Raw genomic sequence first — 22,813 nt, forward strand, 5'->3', positions numbered from 1 at the left:
CTGGAGCAAAGGCGGGGAGGCAGAATAGCAATGCCTGTGAGCAATGCCTGAGGCACGGTGGCTGGAAGGAGCACAGGGGTTTGGGAGGACGGTTCCAGGGGCTACTGGGATGGGACACACCAATATCCCAATGCTACACCCTTTGGAAGAAACCAGCAGGTTTAGGGCCAGAGCATTTTTCTGCAAATACCGAGGTCCTCAATTTTGAGCGTTTTCAGATGGACATGCTGAGGCAGGAAGGAACAAGGCTTGGCTCCTGTCCGGGGAGAGTTAACCTCCTGGCCCAGCATTGCATAACCGCAGAGTCTGCTGAGCGCAAGGATACTCTACTGTGTGGCAGCCAGAGTGGCAAGCCTGGTGGCTCCGGGCTCTGGCACCGTCCCGCAGCGGAACAAACAGCCTTCCCTTCCCAGATAATGGCCCTCATTGAGCATTGTGTCTGTGGCCAGCGCCCAGCACAGGGCAGCTCAGCCTGGGTAAGTTTCCTCTCTTGGCTGCTTAGCAAAATATTTACACTGCGCCTTTCTAGTAAGACGGTTCCTAGGAACCAGAGGCAAAGAGAGCGGGAGAAACGTGCTCCCCAGTGCCCCTGCTCCTGCTTGGGAAAACATCACCACCCACCCAATGCGTGATCTTGGGTTGGTCATTTCCCTCCAGGGCTCCTTTGTCAAATAAGGCGTTGAACTAGAAGATGCTCCCAGGTCTGTCCAGCTCCAAAAGTATTGGCATCTTCCCTGATTGAAGAATGAGTACCATTTTCTTACTCTGTGGGGTTAGAATTAGGCTGGTTTTTAATATCTTACAAAGGGCCTCTTTCCTGGGAAGGCAGGTATGTGATATGGGAGAGCTGAGAATAAGACCTCTGCTCTCTACCTACCTGGTTCTTCACTGTTAACATGAGACAAGACACTTCCCTCTCCATGGTGTCTTTCAATGGGGATTAAGGGGCATAGGCTGGGTCACCCGGATCTAGACCAGCCCTAGGGGTCATGAAACCTTGTTGTCAGAGGAACATTTGAAAGAGCTGGGGAAGAGAATTCTTGAGAGGCAGAGTCTCTGTCCCCAACCATCACAAGGGTTATCCTGGAGAAAAGGGTCAGAAGTGTTCTGCATGGTCTTTGGGACAGAATCAAAACCACTAAGTGAAAATCACATGTCTCATCATCAGGAAGATGCACAAACAATAGGCCCCATAGCGATTTCAACCCAAAACACACATACCCTTTGACCCAGTGGTCCCAGTTCTGGGAATCCGGCCTATGGAACAATAGCACCAGTCTGCAAAGATATGTGTACAAAGGATGTTTATTGCAAAATTGTAGTGACAAAAAATTAGAAGCAATATGGAAACTCAACAAAAGTTCAAAAGGTGTTATATCCTAACCATGGCCCATCATTCAGCTGTTTAAAAGAATGAGACAGATCCTACTCTGTTTAGAAAGGCAGTACAGTACAGTGGCTAGGGACATAGGGTCTGGAGACAGACTGCCAGGGTTCAGATTGGGATCCCACCACTTAAAGGTTATATTACATGACCTCTCTGACCCTCAGTCTCCTCTTTGGTAAAGTAGGGATTATAATAGTGCCTGCCCTCTAGGCTTGTTAGGAGGAATAACTGAGTTGATGCCTGTGAGATGCTTACAGCAGTGCCTGGTCTATGCTAACTGCTCAAAAAAATGTTAGTCTTTGACCTAGAAGGATTGTCCATGAGAAAAGCAGGTTGCAGAGAAATGTACATAGGGTGATTCCATTTTTTTTTTTTTTAATCATCATTTTATTGAGATATATTCACATACCACGCAGTCATACAAAACAAATTGTACTTTCGATTGTTTACAGTACCATTACATAGTTGTACATTCATCACCTAAATCAATCCCTGACACCTTCATTAGCACACACACAAAAATAACAAGAATAATAATTAGAGTGAAAAAGAGCAATTGAAGTAAAAAAGAACACTAGGTACCTTTGTCTGTTTGTTTGCTTCCCCTACTTTTCTACACATCGAGGGTGATTCCATTTTTATTAAAAAAAAAAAAAAATACCTTTTTCCATCACCCCCTAAGTAAAAAAAGTAAAAAAAAAAAGAGAGAGAGAGAGCTTGCTGTTCCAGGTAGTGAGTGACCTGAAAGCCATCCCTTAGGGGAGGCTTTGTGTCTTGTATGGGAGCTTGGGTCGAACCCTTGAAGGTTTCTTCCAACCCTGAGATTCTGAGACTTCATGGGTCCATTTTAGCAATCTCAAAGTATGTCTTAGCTTGACATTTGACAATAAGACATTCTGTTTTTTACAAAATGTATATGCTGAGACTTACCCCTTGGTAGGTGGGCAACAAAGACATTGGTTGAAGGCTGGTTTCTTGGAAACATTCATTATCCTGATGTAGCACTCATCAGAGGCACCCCACAGTTCCACTGGGGGTCTCCAAGTATCCTCCCAGGCCAGGCTTGTATGAACCACGTCAATGATGCCAGGCCCCAGTTTGAGCTGGACAGGGCCCCAGTCAACCAGTTATGCTCAAATTCGTCCCCAAGTGCCACAGGCTTTGGAAGTGGAGAGAGAAGTGACAGGCCGGGAAGACTCCCAGCTGGGGAGTACCCGTCCTGGAAATCAGAGCCATTTCTTCCACTTTGGACAGAATCATTTGAGATGGGACTGAGAGAGAAAAAACGCACTAGTTAAAGCAATCCTGGATTTATTCATGTCTCCAACAGATATATTTAAAACTTTTTAAATATTTAAACCAAAGTACTGTAGAGAATAACATAACAAACTTTGGTGAGCCCACTACTCAGCTTAACGAGACTCCAGCAAATACAGTGGAAGCCCCTGCTCCCCTGCCTAGCCTCCACAATTGCAGCTCCCTCCCTCCCTTGCAGAGGTGACACAGTCCTGAACTTGGTGTTAACAGTCCGCAGTTGTTTCCTGAGCACTTGCTGGGCCCCAGGCTTACCCTGGTGAATAACGCAGACATGGTCCTCATGGGGTTTGAACTGGAGTTGGGGAAGATGCAGATCCTTTACTGCAGGTGGTTCTTTCCCGTTAGACTCCTTCCTGGTGCGAGTCAAGGAGCTCAAGTCTTTGGTATGTCTAAATGTTCACCTGCCCATGGTGGGGAGTCTTGACACCCGGTTCTGTCACTAGTTTCATGATCCTGAGCAAGTCCCTCCTCCTTCCTGGGCCTCATTGTCCTCGTCTGTCAAATGTGAACTGAAAACTGAATGCTAAGAGCCTTCCCTAGATATACAATTATATGGTCTATAGGGAAGCATGCACCAGGGTTTGCCCAGGGAACTTCTCCCATCACTCCATCAGATGGAGAAGATGGCTGGGAAAACCCTCATCTCTGGGAAAGGCTGGCACTTTACCATCCATAATAAGCAGTGGGGGGCTTATTTCCCAAGTGCACAACATAAAACACTACTAGAGCATGTTAGGAGGAACATGGACAAAATTCTTTTTCAGTAGTAATTTGTTTAATCCGATAAAACCATAGCATTAGCAGTTACACCCATGATTCCTATTGCTAAGGATGAGGCTATGTTTAAACAAGTCAAATTCAAGTCAATTTAAATTAAAATATTATGTAAATAACAGTACAGATGGTATGTATTTCTGGCAAAATCTATAATGGGGGTCACCCAGTGGCCTAGCATTTCCCAAACAAAAGCTAATGACCTAAAGGAGGGGACCCCCTTGCATTCTTAGGCTCCGGAGGAACTGAGCCAGCTGAGCCCAGAGCTGGCACGTCAGAGGCCCTGGAGTATTTGGGGACAAACTGAATGACAGGCTCCCTGCTGCAAAACACGAAGAGAGAAATTCCTTTCAGAACCAAATGCCAAGAATCGCTCTGCTTTTCCTGAGGAGCTGGTCTGTTTGTCAGGACCCTGAGAATGTCCAACTAACTGTATTGTCCTTCTTCCTTTGACTACCAGGAAGCCATGAGCTGAATTCAAAGCCCCCAAATCACCACCACGTGGGACCTTCTAGACTACTTATCCGTATTCTTCTCCCTGTTCTGGTCTAGACCTTATGTTTTTCATTCCCCCAGGTTTATTTTTCCATTTTAATTCAGGCTACTATTTTATTTTATGTATTTCTTATAAACCGCCTCAGACCCTCTGTAGAATAAAGCAAGTTAAAATTGCAGAATAAACCAGGAGAATTAATTAATTAATTAACCAGTCGATTTGTATACAAACGGCACGTGAGTGAGCACCCTTGGCTCTTCTCAGCCTGTTGGGATTTCTTGATGAAAGGATGACTAAGTTAGACAAACAGAGTGAAAAAGCAAGTGAGATGGCCACTGCCTGTTTCTACACCCCTGGATCTGAACCAAGCAAGTCCTGGGGGACCCGCACCCCCCTGCTGAACTTTAAGACCATGTCAGAAATGAGACTCTCCCTTTGGACCCAGGGCCTTGCCTCCTCTCCCTCTCCACTGGAGAATCGGGTTTACAGGAGCTGCTCCCTGGGGCTCTCCCAAGTGCACTGCAGGTGTCCCAGGCTCCCGGAACTTTCCAAGCGCACTCCCCATGCCCACAATTGGTTCCTAACCGTTCTGGTTCTGCTTCTGCCCCACACTGCCCATAGCTATGGCTGTGACTACGCTTTCCCATCTGACGCCCCCACACTGCCCAGTCCTGTGTGTCTGCTGCTGGACTCCATGCTGTCCTGAAGGCTCACAGGGGCTGGTTCCAACCAGTGTGATTGCCCAGGCATTATGACCCCAGAAACTCCTGGCACTCGGTGTGCTTCAAGAAACACCATGAAATACCAATATTTTAAAAGCAATTGACAACAAAACATTATGCTAAGTGAAAGAAGCCAGACACAAAAGGCCACATGCTGCAAATTCATAGATACAGAAAGCAGATTAGTGTTTGCTGTGGGATAGAGAGAGGGACAATGAGGAGTGACTGCTAAAACAGTTTCTTTTTTGGGTTGATGAAAATGTTCTGGAACTAGATAATGGTGAAGTTACACTGAAATGTAACTTTTTAAGAGGGTGAATTTTATGTGTGTGAATTATGTCTTAATTTTTTTTAAAAAAAAGCAAATGACTAGACATTGTCTAATACAGCAGGTTCCAAAAGTGACATTTATGGACAACTCTCAAAATTTAGAAAGTTATATTCATTAACTGATTAGTACAGTCCATAGTTCCAGAAATTAATACACCCCTCTTTTCCAGAAAGGATTTAGGTTGATTTTTTTTATCTATTAAAGATTTTTACAATTAAAACTTCATTCCATTCATTCACAAACACCCACAAGTACCTATCATTCATTCACAAACACCCATGAGTACCTATTATGTGTCAGGCACAGAGGACATGAAGATAATTAAAACACAGTCCCTAACCTCTAAAATCTGTAGCTGGAGAGATGAACATGTGAAAAAATACAGTGGAAGAACCAATATGAAATGAAACAGGCCCAGCCTCCATGGACCCCATAGTGAGCAATCAAGAATTGGCAGCTGTCGTTGCCAAGATAGAGGGGAGTGGTGAGTGAGTGACCTGGAGCAGAAAGGGAAAGAGATACCACTTGCTTGGGCCAGAACCTATTGGGAAACCCATTGGGAGAGGAACATGGCATGTGAGAAGGATTTGGAGTTTGGGGGAAGGGATGGGGAGACCCTGCAGGCAGTGGAGCAGGGCTGTGCCCTGCCTGGCATCCAGGGAGATGAAACCGGCGTGTGGCTTGCCTCAGAGGCTGACTCACAGCCCAGCACTCCTGCTGCCCTGCGCTGGGTCCTCCCCAGGGCATTCCCGTTGTTCTCCTTCCCAGGTGCCTCAGAGCCTCCCTGGGCCACTTCCTGAGAGGAGGCGCTGCATTAACCCTGCCTGACCCGGCTGGGACAGCAACTAGCACAGCTGCCGCATTTCTGCTCAACAAACAAGAAATGTGAATTTCAATTCCCCCTTTCTCTGGCATGGCTTCTGAGGGTCCGGGTGGAGGGAAGAGGCACCAGGATTTCAGCTCCCCAAGTCCCAGCCCTGCCCTCCTCGGCTGCAGAGAGCGGGGTGGAGGCGGGGACTGGCATCACAGTGCACTGGAGGGAGGCGCTTAGGAGAGCAGCTTGAGGCCTTCATGGATTCGGTTTTCGCATCTACAAAGTATTTGTCAGGGCTGAGGACAGGGTGGGAATATAGAAATGAGCCAGATGCTGGGCTCAGACCCAGGAAGCAAGGTATTCTCGAGAAGCATCAGGCTGAGAGCAAGAGGCCCGGGCCGTGGATCCCACCCGGCTGCTCTCCAGCTTGGTGATTGGTGGAGTCACCCAACCTCACTGAACGGCTGTGCCCTTGTCTGCAAAATGAGGATGCTAAGGCCCTTCTCAGCTGGTTTGAGAAACTTTTCAATTGTGATGAGCTGTTCAGATGTGTTTACAGTCTAAGGGGGGAAATGGAACCATAAACAGTAGATTGTTTCTACAAGAAAGAACTTAAGTAAAATTAAATGAGATGGTGACTATGAAAGCCTTTGGTGAGCTATGAATAATTGAACCAATGTAAGGTATTATTATTGTTATTTTTATAATTATTAAGGACTGACAGAAGTTTGATTCATCTTTCTTAAACCACTAGTCCTGTTATCAATGTACAACTTATCCTTTCTTCTGGCTTATTTTCCTTTTTCTTGAATTGATTGTACTTTGCTTGAGCCTGTTCTATAAGGAGGAATTTGGAGTACATTATAATTCATTCAACTTAGCATTTGTCTATTCATTCGTTAAGTTATTCACTCATTCATTTGTTCAGAATGCATTGGGTGACGAGCAACCTGTACTTGGAGCTTTGGGAAACACAGAACAGTGATTTTCAAAGGGGTCTCCCTCCTGCCCCACACCTTCACCCCATGGCCTTCTGCTGGGGCTGATTTTTCAAAATCACCTAGTTTGGAGGAAGAAAGGGACATGTACATTAGACGAGCCTATTTTTTGTAGTGCAACCTCGGAAAATCACACCAGACAACTTCTTGCTTGGTTAGGATAGAGTGAGAGAGCTTTGTGCAGGGCCCAAGTTTAAGAAGGTTGAGAACTGTTTCAGTGCATTCCTAAAGTGCTTCTAAAGCCCAGTGTTGTCAGAGAAGGAAGACCCAGATCAGAATGCAAAGTGGGAATTCCTGACGAGAAATTGTGGTCAGAATTCAGTATTTGTTGAATTAAACTGAGAAACTGTGGTCAGAATCCAGTAAGTATTTGTTGAATTAAACTGAGCTCTCTGAGTGGGGTTGAGGAGGCTGGCGTGAGAGTGGACCGGCCCAAGCAGTCCTCTCCTGAGCTGAACTCATGGAGGTCAGTGGGCCACTTGGGGGCACATCCGGAGGCAGCTGTTCCTTTGGTGATGGGTTTTCAGGAACGATAGCCCACCGTCCTAAATCTCGGTTTTTAGAAATTAGTTATTTCATCTTTCTCTGGCCTCTCTTAGGGTCCATTTCTAGGGTTTGACCTGAACTTTCCTCCCTCTACCCACCAGCCTTGTCCCCCTGTTCTCATCCACCCTTTGACAAACATGAATTATTAAGCACCATCTGTGTGCCTGCCAACTGGGCAAGGTGCTGGGGATATAATGATGATTGAGACATGCTCCTTAGGGGAGAAAAGCCTGGAAACAAATAAACTACAGTGTGGTGTAAGACATGTAATAGCAGCAACACGTCTAGGGTACAGAGGTGTTTGAGTGAATGTGAGCGGATGATGAAAAGCCTGCTAGAGAATTCGATGTCTGGGGTTGGTTTGAAGGACAATGAGAAGTTTGCCATGAACCTGTGAGGGAAAGGGCATTTTGGATGATGGAAACAGCATGTCTTCTGAGAATTCCACAGCGTCGTTCTGCTGGAACACATGAGTTGAGAGGGAAAGGGGGAGAAGCGAGGCTGGAGATGCCGGCAGGAACCCCATTGGAAAGGACCTTCAGTGCCACACCTTGGAGTCTAAATATGTGGGGATCCTGAAGGTTTTAAGAAGGGGAGTGATGGGGAGGAGATTATGGATTGCAAATAGGCTTTGCACTGCCTCTGGACGATAGAATGAAGCTCCTTTCTCCTGGCACGTGTAGTGTAGACAGCGCATTGGCTCTCTGCAGCTGTGCATGGCACGATACAAGTGTTGGTTCATCAGCTACCTCTAAAAGCTCTCCCCAGAGGCAGGGAGAGAATGAAAGCCACCCACCAGGTGTACAGACAGTGGCCTGTAGGCGTCTCAGGCAGTCAGGTCATTGACTGCTGCCCCTGAAGGGCCTAGCATTGGGAGCATTAGGGCCGGCTGCACAAGGTAGAGACCACTAGTTATAAAATGATGCCCCTCAGTAGGAAGGGCCCATCTTCCCTTCTGGTGTGTCCCCATCCCGTGAAGGGCATTGGCCTCTCTGCCAACTGGTCATGAACTCACAGATTTTCTAACTGCTGGAGCATAAGTGTCCACCTCCACTTCTTCCTTAGGAATTGTTACAATGACAATGGCATAGAAAGCTGTTTTTAAAAGGATGACATCATCATAATATTGGAAAACAATAAAGGATGTGTCTGCGGACCAGAAATGTTGATAAATTTTAGTAAGATAGAAAGTCCACAGGATTGCATAGCATAGAAATCAAAGCAGAAAACACTGCAGCTCATGACCCCAGAGGTCAGAACAATTTCTGTCCTATTAAAAACCATGCATGGTTCAAGTTGAGAGTCAATAAAACAAAGAACAGGAATGGTCTGCCAGGGTTCTCCCTTCTAGAACTCTTCAGAAGAGCAAGTTCAGTTTGACAGCCCCACCCACCCACACCCACCCACCACTTTGTACATCAAGAGGCAGGCAGCCTCTCTCTCTCTCTCTCTCTCTCTCTCTCTCTCTCTCTCTCTCTCAGCCAAATTGAGGGAGTTCCAAACCTCCCCAGCAGACTCAGTGCGGGGCAGGGAGCGAGCAGGAACGTGTTGCTGGCTCTGCCCAGGGGTATAGTATACCACTATGCCCACCCACGGAGTAAAGCCCTTCTTTTAACATTTGCTAGCATCCCCTGGCCAGCTTCTTGTCCACAATCCTTACACAGAAGCTTGTTATCCTACTGCTTAACCCTTTTATAAAGAACTTTCCCATAGCTTCTACCATCACATTCAAGGAATAACCTATTGGAGAAATAGACTAAAACTTCACAGGAAGCCCTATACAGTTAGCTATTTCACCAGTTTTCTTTCTTCTATAGTGATGGAAATTTTAGCAGGGCACTTGACCACCCAGCTGAAGATTACATTTCCTGGCCTTCCTAGCAGCTAGGTGTGGCCCTATCTAGTATGAATTGAAGCGGTATGTACAACTCCCAGTCCTGCCTTCATTTTCTCTTTTCTGCTGACTAGGTTGTGGACATGATAATGGGGGATGGAAGCCACCATATCAGCCCAGAGCTACCGACACTCAAACTGGTACACAGGAGAGAAATAAACTTCTGTCTTATATAAGCCACTGTTACTTTTGGGTCCTTGTTATAGTATCAGGAGCCCATATCCTGACACATATACTTTACAACATAAGCTCTTTTTCTTAAATTGTATGGACAAACAGAATTACCAAAAACTTAAAGGAAACCAATAGTATGGTTTTCTATGGATGATGAGAAAGAGGGGGAGCTCACTCCAAAGGAAACAGTTCATATATAAAAGAATCCTAAAATAAGTCATTCTTAGTATCATGAGTAATAATGAAGAGGTTGTTTCATTTAATAGAAGGAATGGGTTGCTATGAAGATGGAGCAATCAGAGAAAAAGAAAGAATTATTGAAAATAAAAATTGGATTTTTGAAAAAAAATTCAGTGGATGAACTGAATGATGCAATGGATATGGATGAAGACCAAGTTGGTGGTCTGGAAGTTAAAACCAAGAAACTCTCCCAGAATATAGAGAAAAAAGTCAAAGAGAAAAAGTTAAGATCCAGCCCCCATCAGCTAGGAGATGTAGAAACACAGACCACTGACAATGGAGGGGGAGAAATAATCAAATATAACAAAAGAAATTCTTCCTGAGTTGAAACACCCACAGATTTAAAATTGAATGAGCACTCTGAATTAAGACAGAATTAGTGACATTCGAATGAGATTTCAGAACATCAATGATAAAAACAAAAAGCTTCCAGAGAGATGTAACAAGAATCAAAACTTACATCAGAATTTCTCATCAGAAATCCAAGATGCCAAGACTGTGGAGCAATGCTTTCGAAGTTCTGGAGAACAGGAGAGGATTGTGGGAAGATGGCCCAGCAGGAAGCTCATGAAATCAGTCCCTCCACCAGAACAACTGTTATTCAGGCAGGAACTGTCTGAATCAACTATTTCACAACTCCAAAGTCCAGTACAACACTGTACAGCATCCAGGGAAGAGTGGGAGGAAGAGGCTGGTAAATTGCAGTAAATACTGGTAAATTACAGTAAATAACAGTTAATTGCTCTCTCTGCCCATCCCCCACTCTTAGCATTAGTGGGGTCTGGCCCTGCTGTAGCTTGCTGGGGCCATCAAGGGACATAAAAATCCACTTCCCCAATATCCAGGGTAGGCATGGGCCGATTGCTGATGACAGCTTATGATTAGTTACTTCGGATCTCTGGGGACCACTCTGAGGGTGGCCATTGTACCAACTTGCCCTGGGCAAAGGCAACAGAGGAGACTTAAAGACAATATGCTTCCACAGAGCTGCAGAGGACAATTGAAGGGCTGCATTTGCTGAGCAGTTCAAGAAAGTGCCACTTTGGGCAGCTGTGGGAAGATGCGCCTAAGCACTTCCTGGACTCTTGCTCTTCCCCCTCTTCAGTGCAGCTTGGAGACTACTGGCACTCCCTTTGTAGGTCCCTGGCCTTGTTCCAGCTGGGAAAGACTGATTTGAGTAACTCATCTCCAGTGTGTCCCACTCCCAGATTTTGCCATCTAGGCAAAGGGAGCTTGAGACAACAAAAGCAGTATAAGAAACAATTGAGGTAGATGGATAGGCAAAGGCTTAGCTGCTTTGAGTCTAGCAGTGGAACACCCAGGAGAGAGAGAAGGTCTGTATCTGGGAAGTAGAGGGGGTATTCAAACTCCTGACTACAGGAGAACTCCTAAGGCCACTAGCAATCACAAGCCCAGGACTAGACGCAGGCCTAGAAAAGACAGGGAAAACCCTGCACTTTGCATTCACCTTAGACAGACCTTCCTAATAAGAGGGTTAACACTCAAGAAAATCTTGGTCATATTATCAGCTGGATAGAAAATCAAGAAACAAATATCTGAGGGAATGAATCCCAGAGTAAACATTTTAAAGTATTAAAATGTGCAGTGTGCACCAAAAGATCACAAGACAAACAAAGAAACATGAAATGATTGGTCATCCAAAAGAGGAGGATAAAAATCCAGAAAACATCAAAAACAGTTACAGAGGACAAAGGGGTAAAGTCAACAAGAAAACATAACAATTATAGATACATATGCATCTGTCTTAGTTTCCTAATGCTGCAGAATGCAAAACACCAGAGATGGATAGGCTTTTATAAAATGGGGGTTTATTTCGCTACACAGTTACAGTCTTAAGGCCACAAAGCGTCCAAGGCAACACATCAGCAACCGGGCACCTTCACCGGAGGATGGCCAATGGCCTCCGGAAAACCTCTGTTAGCTAGGAAGGCAGCTGGCATCTGCTCCAAAGCTTCGGCCTCAAAACGGCTTTCTCCCAGGACGTTCCTTTCTAGCAAGCTTGCTTCTCTTCAAAACATCACTACCAGCTGCACTCTCTTTTCTCTCTTTGAGTCAGCTCATTTATATAGCTCCACCAATCAAGGCCCACCCCGAATGGGCGGGGCCACGCCTCCATGGGAACATCTCATCAAAATTATCTCCCACAGCTGGGTGGGGCACACTCCAAGCAAATCTAACCAGCACCAAAACTTCTGCCCCACACAAGACCACAAAGATAATGGCATTTGGGGGACACAATACACTCAAACCGGCACAGCATCTAATAGCAGAGCCCCAAAATATATAAAGCAAAAACTGACAGATTTGAAGGGAGAAATTGATGTGAAGAACATGATAGTTCTACATTAACAGTAGGAGACTTTTATATACCACTTTCAATACTGGATAGAACATCTAGGCAAAAAATCAATAAGGAAATACAAGATTTTAACAATACTCTAAACCAACTAGACCTAACCTGTATAAAGAACACTTAACCCAACAACAACAGAACAAACGTTCTTCTCGAGTGCACGTGTATCATTCTCCAGAATAGACCGTATGTTTGGTCATGAAATAAGTCTCAATAAATTCAAAAATATTGAAATCACACAATGTATCTTCTCTAACCAAAATAGAATGAAGGTAAAAATCAATGACAGAGGAAGAAGTGGAAAATTCACAAATATGAGGAAATTAAACACCGTACTCTTAAACAACCAATGAGTTAAAGAGGAAATCACAAAGGAAATTAGGAAATATCTTGAGGCAAGTGAAAATGAAAATACAACATACCAAAACTTATGGGATGCAGCAAAGGCAGTGCTGATAGGGAAATTTATAGCACTAAATGCTTATGTTAAAAAAGAAAGATTTCAAATCGTAATCCTGATTTGATACTGGAAGAACTAGGTAAAAAAGAGCAAACTAAAGCCAAGGGAAATAACAAAGATTAGAGTGAAGAAACGTGAAGTGGACAGAATCAACAAAACCAAAAGTTGGTTTTTTGAAAAGATCAAATTGACAAACCTTTAGCTAGACTTACAAAGGTTAAAAGAGAAGACACAAATGACTAAAATCAGAAATGTAAAGGGGGACATACTGCTGACCCCACTGAAATAAAAAGAACTGTAAGAGGATACTATGAACAACTCCATGCCAACAAATTAAATAACCTGGATGAAATGGACAAATTCCTAGAAATGCGCAAATTACCTACACCGACTCAAGAAGAAACAGAAGATCTCAACAAACTAATACCTAGTAAAGTGATTGAACCAGTCATCAAAAACTTACCAACAAAGAAAAGCCCAGGGCCATATGGCTTCATAGGGCTTCTACCAAACATTACAAGAAGAATTAACAACAGTCTTGCTCAAACTCTTCCAAAAAAAGTGAAGAGGAGTGAACAATCCCTAATTTATTCTTAGAGGCCAAAATCACCCTCATACCAAAGCCAGGAAAAGATACCACTAGAAAAGAAAATTACAGACCAATATTTCTTATGAATGTAGACACAAAAATCCTCAACAAAATCCTGCAGCACGTTAAAAGAATTATACACCACGATCAAGAGGAATTTATCACAGGCAGGCAAGGGTGGTTCAACATAAGAAATTAGTTAACGTAATACAGTGCATTAGCAGAATGAAGGGAAGAAAGCCACAAGATCATCTCAAATGTTACAGAAAAGGCATTTGACAAAATCCAGCACCCCTTCTTGATAAAACACTTAGAAAACTAGGAATAAAAGGAAACTCCCTAAACACAATAAAGGGCAAAAATGAAAAACCTATATAACTAATGTCATACTTAATTGTGAAAGACTGAAAGCTTTCCCCCTAAGATCAGGAACAAGACAAGGATACACACAGTCACCATGTTATTCAACATTGTACTGGAAGTTCTAGCCAGAGCAATTAGGCAAGAAAAAGAAACAAAAAGCATCCAAATTGGAAAGGAAGCAGTAAAGCTTTCCCTATTTGTAGCTGACATGATCCTATATATTGAAAATTCAGAAAAATCCACAATAAAGCTCCTAGATCTAATACATAAACTCAGCAAAATGGCAGGGTAAAAGAACAACACCCAAAAATTAGTAGTGATTCTGTAATCTAGTAATGAACAATCAGGATAACTATTCAAGAAGAAAATTCCATTTACAATAGGAACTGAAATAATCAAATCTAGGAATAAATCTAACCAAGGAATGTAAAGGACTTGTACACAGAAAACTACAAGATGTTGCTAAAAGAAATCAACGAAGACCTCAATAAATGGAAGGACACATATTGATGGATTGGAAGACTAAATATTGTTAAGATGTCAGTTCTACCCAAAGCAATTTATGGATTCAATGCAATCCCAATCAGAATTCCAACAACCTTCTTTGCAGAAATGGAGAAGCCAACCATAAAATGTATATGGAAAGGTAAGGGCCCCAAGTAGCCAAAGATATTTTGCAAAGAAGAACAAAGTTAGAGGACTCACACTTCCCAATCTTAAAACTTATTACAAAGTCACAGTAATCAAAACACCATGGTACTGGCACAAGAACAGACACATGAATGAATGGAATTGAACTGGGGGCTCAGAAATCAACCCTCACATTTATGGCCAACTGATTTTTGACAGAGGATCAAAGACCACTCAAGTGGGAAAGAATAGTCAACAAATGATGCAAAGAAAACTGGATCTCCATTTGCAAAAGAATGAAGGTGAACCCTTACCTCATACCATGTAGAAAAACTATTCAAAATGGATTAAAGACCTAAAGATAGAAAACAGAACTCTAAAACTCCTGGAGATAATGTAGGGAAACATCTTCAAGACCTTGTGTTAGGCAGTGGTTTCTTAGACTTTACACCCAAAGCATAAGCAACAAAAGAAAAAATAGATACATGGAACCCCCTCAAGTAAAAACTTTTGCATCTCAAAGGCTTTATCATGAAAGTAAAATGACAAGCTACACAATGGGAGAAAATATTTGGAAACCACATAACTGATAAGGGTTCAGTATCCCAGATATGTAATGAAATCCTTAAACTCAACAACAGAAAGATAAACATTGGCAAAAAGACTTGAATAGACGTTTCTCCAAAGAAGATACACAAATGGACAAAAAAGCACATAAAAAGATGCTCAACATCACTAGCCATTAGGGAAATGCAAATCAAAACCATAATGACCCAGTAAAGTGATTGAACCAGTCATCACAATGAGATAACATTTCACACCCACTAGAATGGCTACTATTTAAAAAATGGAAAATTACAAGTATGGGAGAGGATGTGGAGAAATAGGAACACTCATTCTTTGCTGGTGGAAATGTTATATGGTGCAATCACTGTGGAAGATAGTTTGGCAGTTGCTCAGAAAGTTAAGTATCAAATTACCATATGACCTGGCAATCCCATTCTAGACATATATCCCAAAGAATTGAAAGCAGGGACTCAAACAGGTATCTGCACACAAATGTTCTTAGTGGCATTATTCACAGTTGTCAAAAGGTGGAAGCAACCCAAGTGTCCATCAACCAATAAATGGATACACAAAATGTGGTATATACATACGATGGATTGTTAATCAGCCATAAAAAGGAATGAAGTTCTGTACATGCAACAACATGGATGAAGCTTGAAGACATCCATGTTTGAGTGAAATAAGCCAGACACCAAAAGATAAAAATTGTATGATCTCACTGATATGAAATAAATAGAATAAACAAACTCACAGAGTCAGAATCTAGAATGTAGGTATCAGGGAATAAGGTGCAGGTAGAGAATAGTAGTTAAGGCTTAAAAAGTACAGAGTTTCTATTTGAGACAATGGAAAAGTTTTGGTAGTGGATGGTGATGAAGGTAGCACAACATTGTGAACATAATTAACAGCACTTAATTATATATTTGAATGTTGTTAAAAGGGAAATTTTTTGTATATATGGTACTACAATAAAAATTTTTTAAAAAATTCATTGAACTGCACAACACAGTGAAACCTAAGTTAAACCATGGACTGTAATTAATTATAAAATGTTTTTCATCAATTATAACAAATGCACCACACCAAATCAAGGTGTTAATAGTAGGGTGGCATACAGGAATACTGTATTTTGTAAATGATTGTTCTGTAAACCGACAACTACTGTAATTAAAAAAAGATTAAAAAATTCTGGAAGGCAGTGATTTTGAAATAAGAATTCTATACTCATCAAACTTTGAAAGCAAAATAAAGACTTTTTTTTATATGCAGGAGTTCAGAAAGTTTATCATTCAGACACCTATATCTTCTGAAAGAAAATAACAAAAAACTTCCTGGAGTCATTTCTGTCAATTAAAAAAAAAAAAGGAATCCAAAAAAGATGATGACATAGAATTCAGGAAGACATGAAGGAAGCCATAAAAACATTGAAGGAAGATTGATTGGTCCTTGACTCATGGAAGAGGTGACACCATTTCATTAATGTGGGATTACATTTCCTTTTCTCAGTTCAGTCACACTGATTGGTTCCTTAAGGAATGATATTTTCACAATCATATGTTTACTAAATTCAATTTTTAGAATTAACCTATAGCTTAGATATAATTGTAATATAGAAGAGAATGCAAATGTTATGTACCTTGAAATGTAAAAGTAATAATATATAACTAACAAAAATTTGGAGGTGGACAGGGAAGGGAGGAGAAGAGAAGGGAATGTGTATGAATTTCTTCACTGTTCATGGCAGGAAATAAATAGGTACCGTCTGAAGTGGACAAACCAGGAAATGGCATTTAAATATATTTGAAGATTTTGAGGCAACTGTCAAAACAACCAAGACTATATAATTATCAAAAGTTGTGAGAAGGTGTGGAAGAAAGTTGGGGGAGAGAGTACAGTATATAGTCTGATGTCTTTCGTGTACTATTACATCTTTGAGATTCATCCATATTGTTGTCTATAACAGCACTTTGTTCTTTTATTACTGTGCAGTCATTTTTACAACTGTACCACGGTTTATCCATTCCATTTGTTGTTGGCATTTGGGTCATTTCCAGTTTTTTTGTTGTTGTTTTCTTTGTTTTTTTTTTTTCAATTATGAAAAAAGCTGCAATGAAAGGTCTTGTGTTTGGGGGCTGATATACGTACGTATTTCTGTAGGATATATTCTTAGGAGTGGAATTTATGGGTCACAGAGTAGGTGTGTGTTTGGCTTTAGAAGATTCTGCCAATTAATTTTCCAAATGACTGTATCTCTTTACCTTTCTGCTAACAATGTACAAGAGTTCCTTCCGGTTGTTCCACATTTTTGCCAACACTTGGTATGATCAGTTTGTTTTGTTTGGTTTTAGTTGTTTTGGTGTGTATTAAACTTAATTTAAAATTATTTCCCTAATGAGTAAGGCTGTTGAGCACCTTTTCATATGCTTATTGACCATTTGAATAATCTCTTTTTTTGATGCCTATTCAAATCCCCTGCCATTTTTTATTGGGTTGTCCACCTTTTCCTTACTGATTTGTAGGAATTCTCTATATACACTGGATATGAGTCCTTTCTCAAGTATATGTTGCAGATATCTGCTCCCAGTCCGTGGTTTGTCTTTTTACTCTATTATTTGTATCTTCTGATGAATGGAAGTTTTAAATTTTAATGAGGACTAACATAATCAGTCTTTTCTTTTATAGTTAGTGCTTTTTGTGAACTGTGAAGAAATCTTTGTTGACTCCAAAGCATGAAAGTATTTTCTTATGTTTTTTTCTGGAAACTTTATTGTTTTATCTTTCATACTTAGGTCTGTCATCATTACAGATTAATTTTTGAGTGTAATGTGAGGTAGGAGTCAAGATTCATTTTTCCTTATAGATATACAATTGCTTCAGTAACATGCATTGAAAAGACCATCATTTCCCCATTGAACTGTAGTAACAGCTGGTCAGAAGTCAGATGACTGTGTTTGTGGAGGTCTGTTCTTTATTCTGTATTCATTTTTCTCTCTCTCCTTGTGTCTATCCCACACTGTCTTGATTTCTTAGTTTTATGTAAGGTCTATAATTTATGTCTGTTTTCATAATAGTAGCGTAGCATAGAAAAGAGCTAATTAATGCTTGCAGATTCAGTGAATTAATGAGAAATGCATTTCAGTGTGATCATCAAAACGGCTATATCATGACTAGGACAGTTGTGTCCATCTTGCAATGTGGGCAAGAACGGTGGAGACCACAGGCAGGCCCCACTTTTGCCACTATCCACAGTTGGAATACACTGTATATTTTACCTAGTCTCTCTGGTCATTTGTCCTTATTCTATAGTTTATTCTACTGTGTATGTGGGATAATGTGTTCTGTATGTTGCCCTTCATAGTAGATAGAAAGAACTAAACTACCTAGGAAATTTGTAGGTAGGGAAGTGCAGGTAGAAGCAGGTATAGTTAGGTGTGGATAGGAAGGTAGGTGTCTTCTGCTCCATGTCACTTGTGTGTATAGAAACAAAATGCCATCATGTCTTTCTTGGACAGCATTGATGAGAGACTGTCAGAACCCAGTTGCCAGAAAATGAGTCTGCCTGCCCCTGCCCGACTCTCATTTCAGGATTTGTTCTTCCTTAAGCTCTTTAACCCAGAAGCACTTCCAGGACCATTTGAGGCTCACCTGGTTCTCATGGGTGTCCAGAATCCTCTTTTAATCCTCTTTTAATCAAAGCGGGTATGAGTAAATGGCAAGACGGATAGATGAATAGATCCCCAGAAATTTAGCAATAGATAGCTTAGTAGATAATAAAGCACAAGCACATGGGTGTCGCCAGGCCATTGATGAGAGGCTCCAGTCCCTGATCTCAGTTCATTTTTAGTCTCAGGGCGAGCAAGACTTAACCACTGTAGATTCTTTTCTGGGTTAAAAAAAAAATAAATGCTCTTAAGTGCAGCCCAAATCATGGATATGAAGGCTGCTGGGAACAGTGTTTGGTGGCCCAAAGTATTAGGACTGTGATTCGAATCTAAGCTGAGTCCTTTCGAGGTTTGTGTGGCCTCTGCTGTCTTGAGGGTCTCCACCACAGGTGGCCTGGGTTCAGGCTCCGGCTCTGCCACTTACTGGTGGTGTGATTTCATGCCTTGGTTTCCTCATCTGTAAGCTGGGGATGATAACAGTACCTGCCTGATAGTGTTATTGTGTGGAATAAAAGAGCTAATTTGTGTGATGCACTAATTGCAGCCCCAACAGAGTAAGAGCTCAGTTATTTGGTTCAGACACAGGACATAGGTTTAAACCACCTTCGCTTGAGTTATCACAACCACAGATAATCAGGCGTAAGCCTGAGCTTCTGCAAGTCTGGCGGAGTGGGGCTCTGGCTGCATCTTGGCCTGGTCTTGACTATGAAATGTGCTCCTGCTTCCCATGGGGATGTTGCTAGTGATGTCAGTTCTGCATTAATCCTTGGCTCTAACAGGAAGACAGGCACCAGCAAGGTATAACTCACCCAGGATTCCTAACTTTTTCTTTTCTATGAATAGAATTTGCTTTTTGACCAGTGTACAGAAATTCCAGGCCCTGTCTGGGTCTTGGGATTGGGAAGGAGAAAGAGGAAATGTGGGAACATGGAGACCACGGACATCCCTGGGAAATGATTCGGGAGCCTCCACCACAGTGAATAACGCATCACTCACTGTTGGGGGTAAAGAAAGCATTTGTCAAGAAACAGCCCTGAGGTTAACACAGCCACACAGGGTGATTTGCACATGAGGGCGAGACTTTGGTGCCAGGGGAGGTGGCTGCCGTTAACCAGGGGGAACTTCCTGGAGGCCCCGGGGCACAGTGAAGGAAGATGGAATCCATCTGGGCCGTTTGACCAAGGTCAGGGCCCTGGGGGGTTTCCCAGGCATTGGCCTGTGCTTGGGGTTCAGATGCTGGCTCTGCCCTTTCTTATATGATTCGAAGAAATTAGCTTCACCTCTTTGAGCCTCAGTTCCCTCATCTGCAAAAAGGGAGCATTTGTGAGGAGCAATGTGTTCATGTTCATCATAGTTCTAGTGCATGATAGGTGTGTGTTTGAGTATCTTTCTAAATGTCTTCAATGTTTTACTCAGTCCTCAGTCCTGTGCAAGGCACTGGGATTATAAAGACGAATAAGGCCCAGCCCCTGCCCAGTTCAGGGAGAGACAAGTTAGCGAGGAAGATGCTGATGGTTAAGTCACAGGCCTGGCCCAAGCACAGACATGCTGGGCTTCCCAGGGAAGCAGCACTCTTTGCCCTGCTGAATTAGTGGAAAACTCCTTCTCCACTGCAGATGGTCCATCTCATCCTAGGTTGGGCCTGTTTTCTATGAATGAGTCCAGGTCAGTGGGGTGGGGGGTTTTCCCCAAGAGTCAGGTCTAGCCCAGCAGCGTGCCCCTGCCTACCCCATGGGACAGAGTCTGCCTTCTGCCTGCTTTCTGAGGGTCAGTCACTGACCTCAGCTCTGTTAGATCTGTTTTGCTTCTCCCTGTCATTCTAGGGCCTAGGAGGGCATGGATGGAGACTCCACCAGATGCCCAGCATGTCCCCCAATGTGATGCGGCCACTGCCTGGACACTCTGAGCCTGGGGGCCCCAAAGCCCTGGCCCAGGACAAGGTAGCAAACTCAACATTCCCTTTGACCACATTCCAGCTTCCTCTGCTTCGCATTAGTTGTACCTTCCACCTAGACCAGAGTCCCTTTCTTCCAAACCTAACCAACTTTTCTCATTTCTCAAGGCCCACTCAAATATACCTTTTTCCTCCTAGAAGCTTTCCTGACTCCTCTGGGAATTAGTCTCCAGACTTATTCAGCCTGTTCCTCAGTTCAGGGAACCCCTAGCACTGGAGCTGGCTCAGTCCCCCAATGGGCTCACAGGAAACACTCTGTATTCCCAAGGGAGATAACCTTCTCCAGGCCTGCATGAACCTGAGTAAGAGAGGAGGGAATGCAGACAACCAGAGAGGATGGAGCCCTTCAACCCCCCACCACACACACACACGCACACACACACATGTACACACTCAGCTGGTTTCTCAAGGAGAATTGCTCTGAAAGGCATTCCAGACGTATCAGACCTTTGCAGGGCCAGATGTTAACTGTTTGGTTGCTGGACTGTAGGGATGTCTACAGGGGTTCCAGAAGAGGGTAGGAGCACTGGGAGGAGACTTGGGGAAATGCCTATATACCAACTGGTATGAAAGCGTTTTAGTATTTTAACAGCCCTCAGGGCCATACCAGTGCATTGTCTATGCTGTCCCCTGCCCTGGAGCAAGACACAGGGCAGGGAGCGGGGATGGAGGATAGAAAGGGATGATCTGAACTAGGATATGAAGGGCAAGCTGGGAAAGTGGGGTAGGAAGGCAATCCATGCACAAGGAAAACAGTGTATAAAGGCAGAGAGTTCGGGGGCACGTTGGTCAGAGTTGATGCAAAGTGTAAGTGTATGGTGGGGAGAGAAGAGGCTGGTGATTAGATTGGGAGTGAAATGCCATCGGCTGAAACTCTCTGCCATGGGGTGCTATTGGAGAGTTCTTGACAAAAGGAAATCCCCAGTGAAGTTGGCAGTTGGAGATGTCTCTCTCCACAGTAAATGGTAGGATTGAGTAGGGGGAAGTTGGGAACCTAGAGGCAAGGAGACGACAGAAGGCAGTGAAAGGAGTTTTGTCAGTTTTCTGAAATGCTGGGCTATTGATAAGAAAGTGTATGTCAGATGTACTTGGAGAATTTTGTAAAAATATGGATTCTGGGTCCCTATTCCTAGAGATTCTATTTCAGTGGCTCTGGAATGGAGCTAGAATCTCTGCTTTTAGAAGACCCCTAGAACATTTCAGGTGAGGGGATAGACTATTTAATAATTGTTGTTAGGACAACTTGCTAACTACATTGGAAAAAATAAAGCTATATCTTTCCCTCACTCTTTACACCAAAATAAATACCAGATGGAACCAAGATGGAAATGGAAGGGGAGGGAGGAGACAGGGAGGGAGGAAAATAAAGAAATCGCAGAAGAGTTGGAAGAAAATAGGATGACATTTTAAAAGATAATCTTGGACATGAAATCTAAAAGTCATAAAGAGAAAGACTGATGATACATTTGAACATATGGAACCAAAAATTTTCTGTACTACAAGGTTAAAGATAAATGAGAAAATATTATATTATATTTATATATATATATATATATATTTATGCTTAATGACCCCCCAAAAAAGAGTTTATATAAATCAATAAGAAAATAATCCAATAGGAGCATAGTCAAAGGATATGAACTAGAATTCCCAGATGAATAAATGTAATTGGGTAGTAAGTTATGCAAAGATGCTGTACCTCACTAGAGGTCAAGAAATCTGGATTTTTTAAAATAAGATACTGTTGTGGTAGGACAAGAATGCCCCCCAAAGAGGTCTATGTCCTAATTTCCCAAACCTGTGAGTATGTTACCTTATATGGCAAAAGAGATTTTGCAGATGTGAATTAAGCTAAGGATCTTGAGATGGGGAGATTATTCTGGATTATCTGCGTGGAGCCAATGTAATCGCCATAATCCTTATAAATGAAAGAGGGAGGTGGGTGCATGAGTGTCAGCGTGATGCCATGAGAGAAGGACGTGGTCAGCCGTAGCTGGCTTGAAGATGGAGGAGGAGGCCACAAACCAAGGAATGCAGTCAGCCTCTAGAAGCTGGAAAAGACAAGGAAACAGGTTCTCCCCTAGAGCCTCCAGAAAGGAATGTATCCCTGCTGATACCTTGATATCTTAGCCCAGTGATTTGGCCTTCTGACTTCCAGAACTTTCAGATAATAAGTGTGTATTGTTTTAAGCCATTAAAATTTATGGTACTTTGTTACAGCAGTAATTGGAAACTAATACACCCATTTTGCCTTTCATATTAGTAAATATTAAAGAGATTGGCTTTATTCCAGGTGGGCAGGGGTTTGGGAAGACAGTCCTATAGACTATTAGTGGGAGTGTATATTGGTCCTTTGATGAAAGAACTATTTGTTAGTACCATTCAGAAGCTTAAAGAAATATTCCCTCTGACCAAGCATTTCCCCTTTAAGAACTGTATCCTGTGGGTATACTCCAACAAGTATGCAAAGGATTTTCTTTGTAGCATTTCTTGGAATAGAAACAATAGTCCCTTATTGATA

General features: G+C 42.6%; 1 protein-coding gene across 5 annotated transcripts in view; it reads left to right on the plus strand.

Annotated features, from left to right (window-relative positions):
- Positions 1-22,813, plus strand: part of HIVEP3 (HIVEP zinc finger 3) — a 508,675-nt gene that overhangs the window by 412,773 nt on the left and 73,089 nt on the right. Inside the window, exon 1 of one of the 5 annotated variants that reach the window (XM_037827533.1) lies at positions 20,160-20,278. The exons of the other annotated variants lie outside the window; for them this stretch is intronic. The gene's annotated coding sequence lies outside the window, so the exon portion shown is untranslated. Of the gene's footprint in view, positions 1-20,159; positions 20,279-22,813 lie in introns of those variants that run through there. 5 annotated transcript variants of the gene reach the window in all.

The sequence above is a fragment of the Choloepus didactylus genome, chromosome 2, assembly GCF_015220235.1.
Source record: "Choloepus didactylus isolate mChoDid1 chromosome 2, mChoDid1.pri, whole genome shotgun sequence".
NCBI lineage: Eukaryota > Metazoa > Chordata > Mammalia > Pilosa > Megalonychidae > Choloepus > Choloepus didactylus.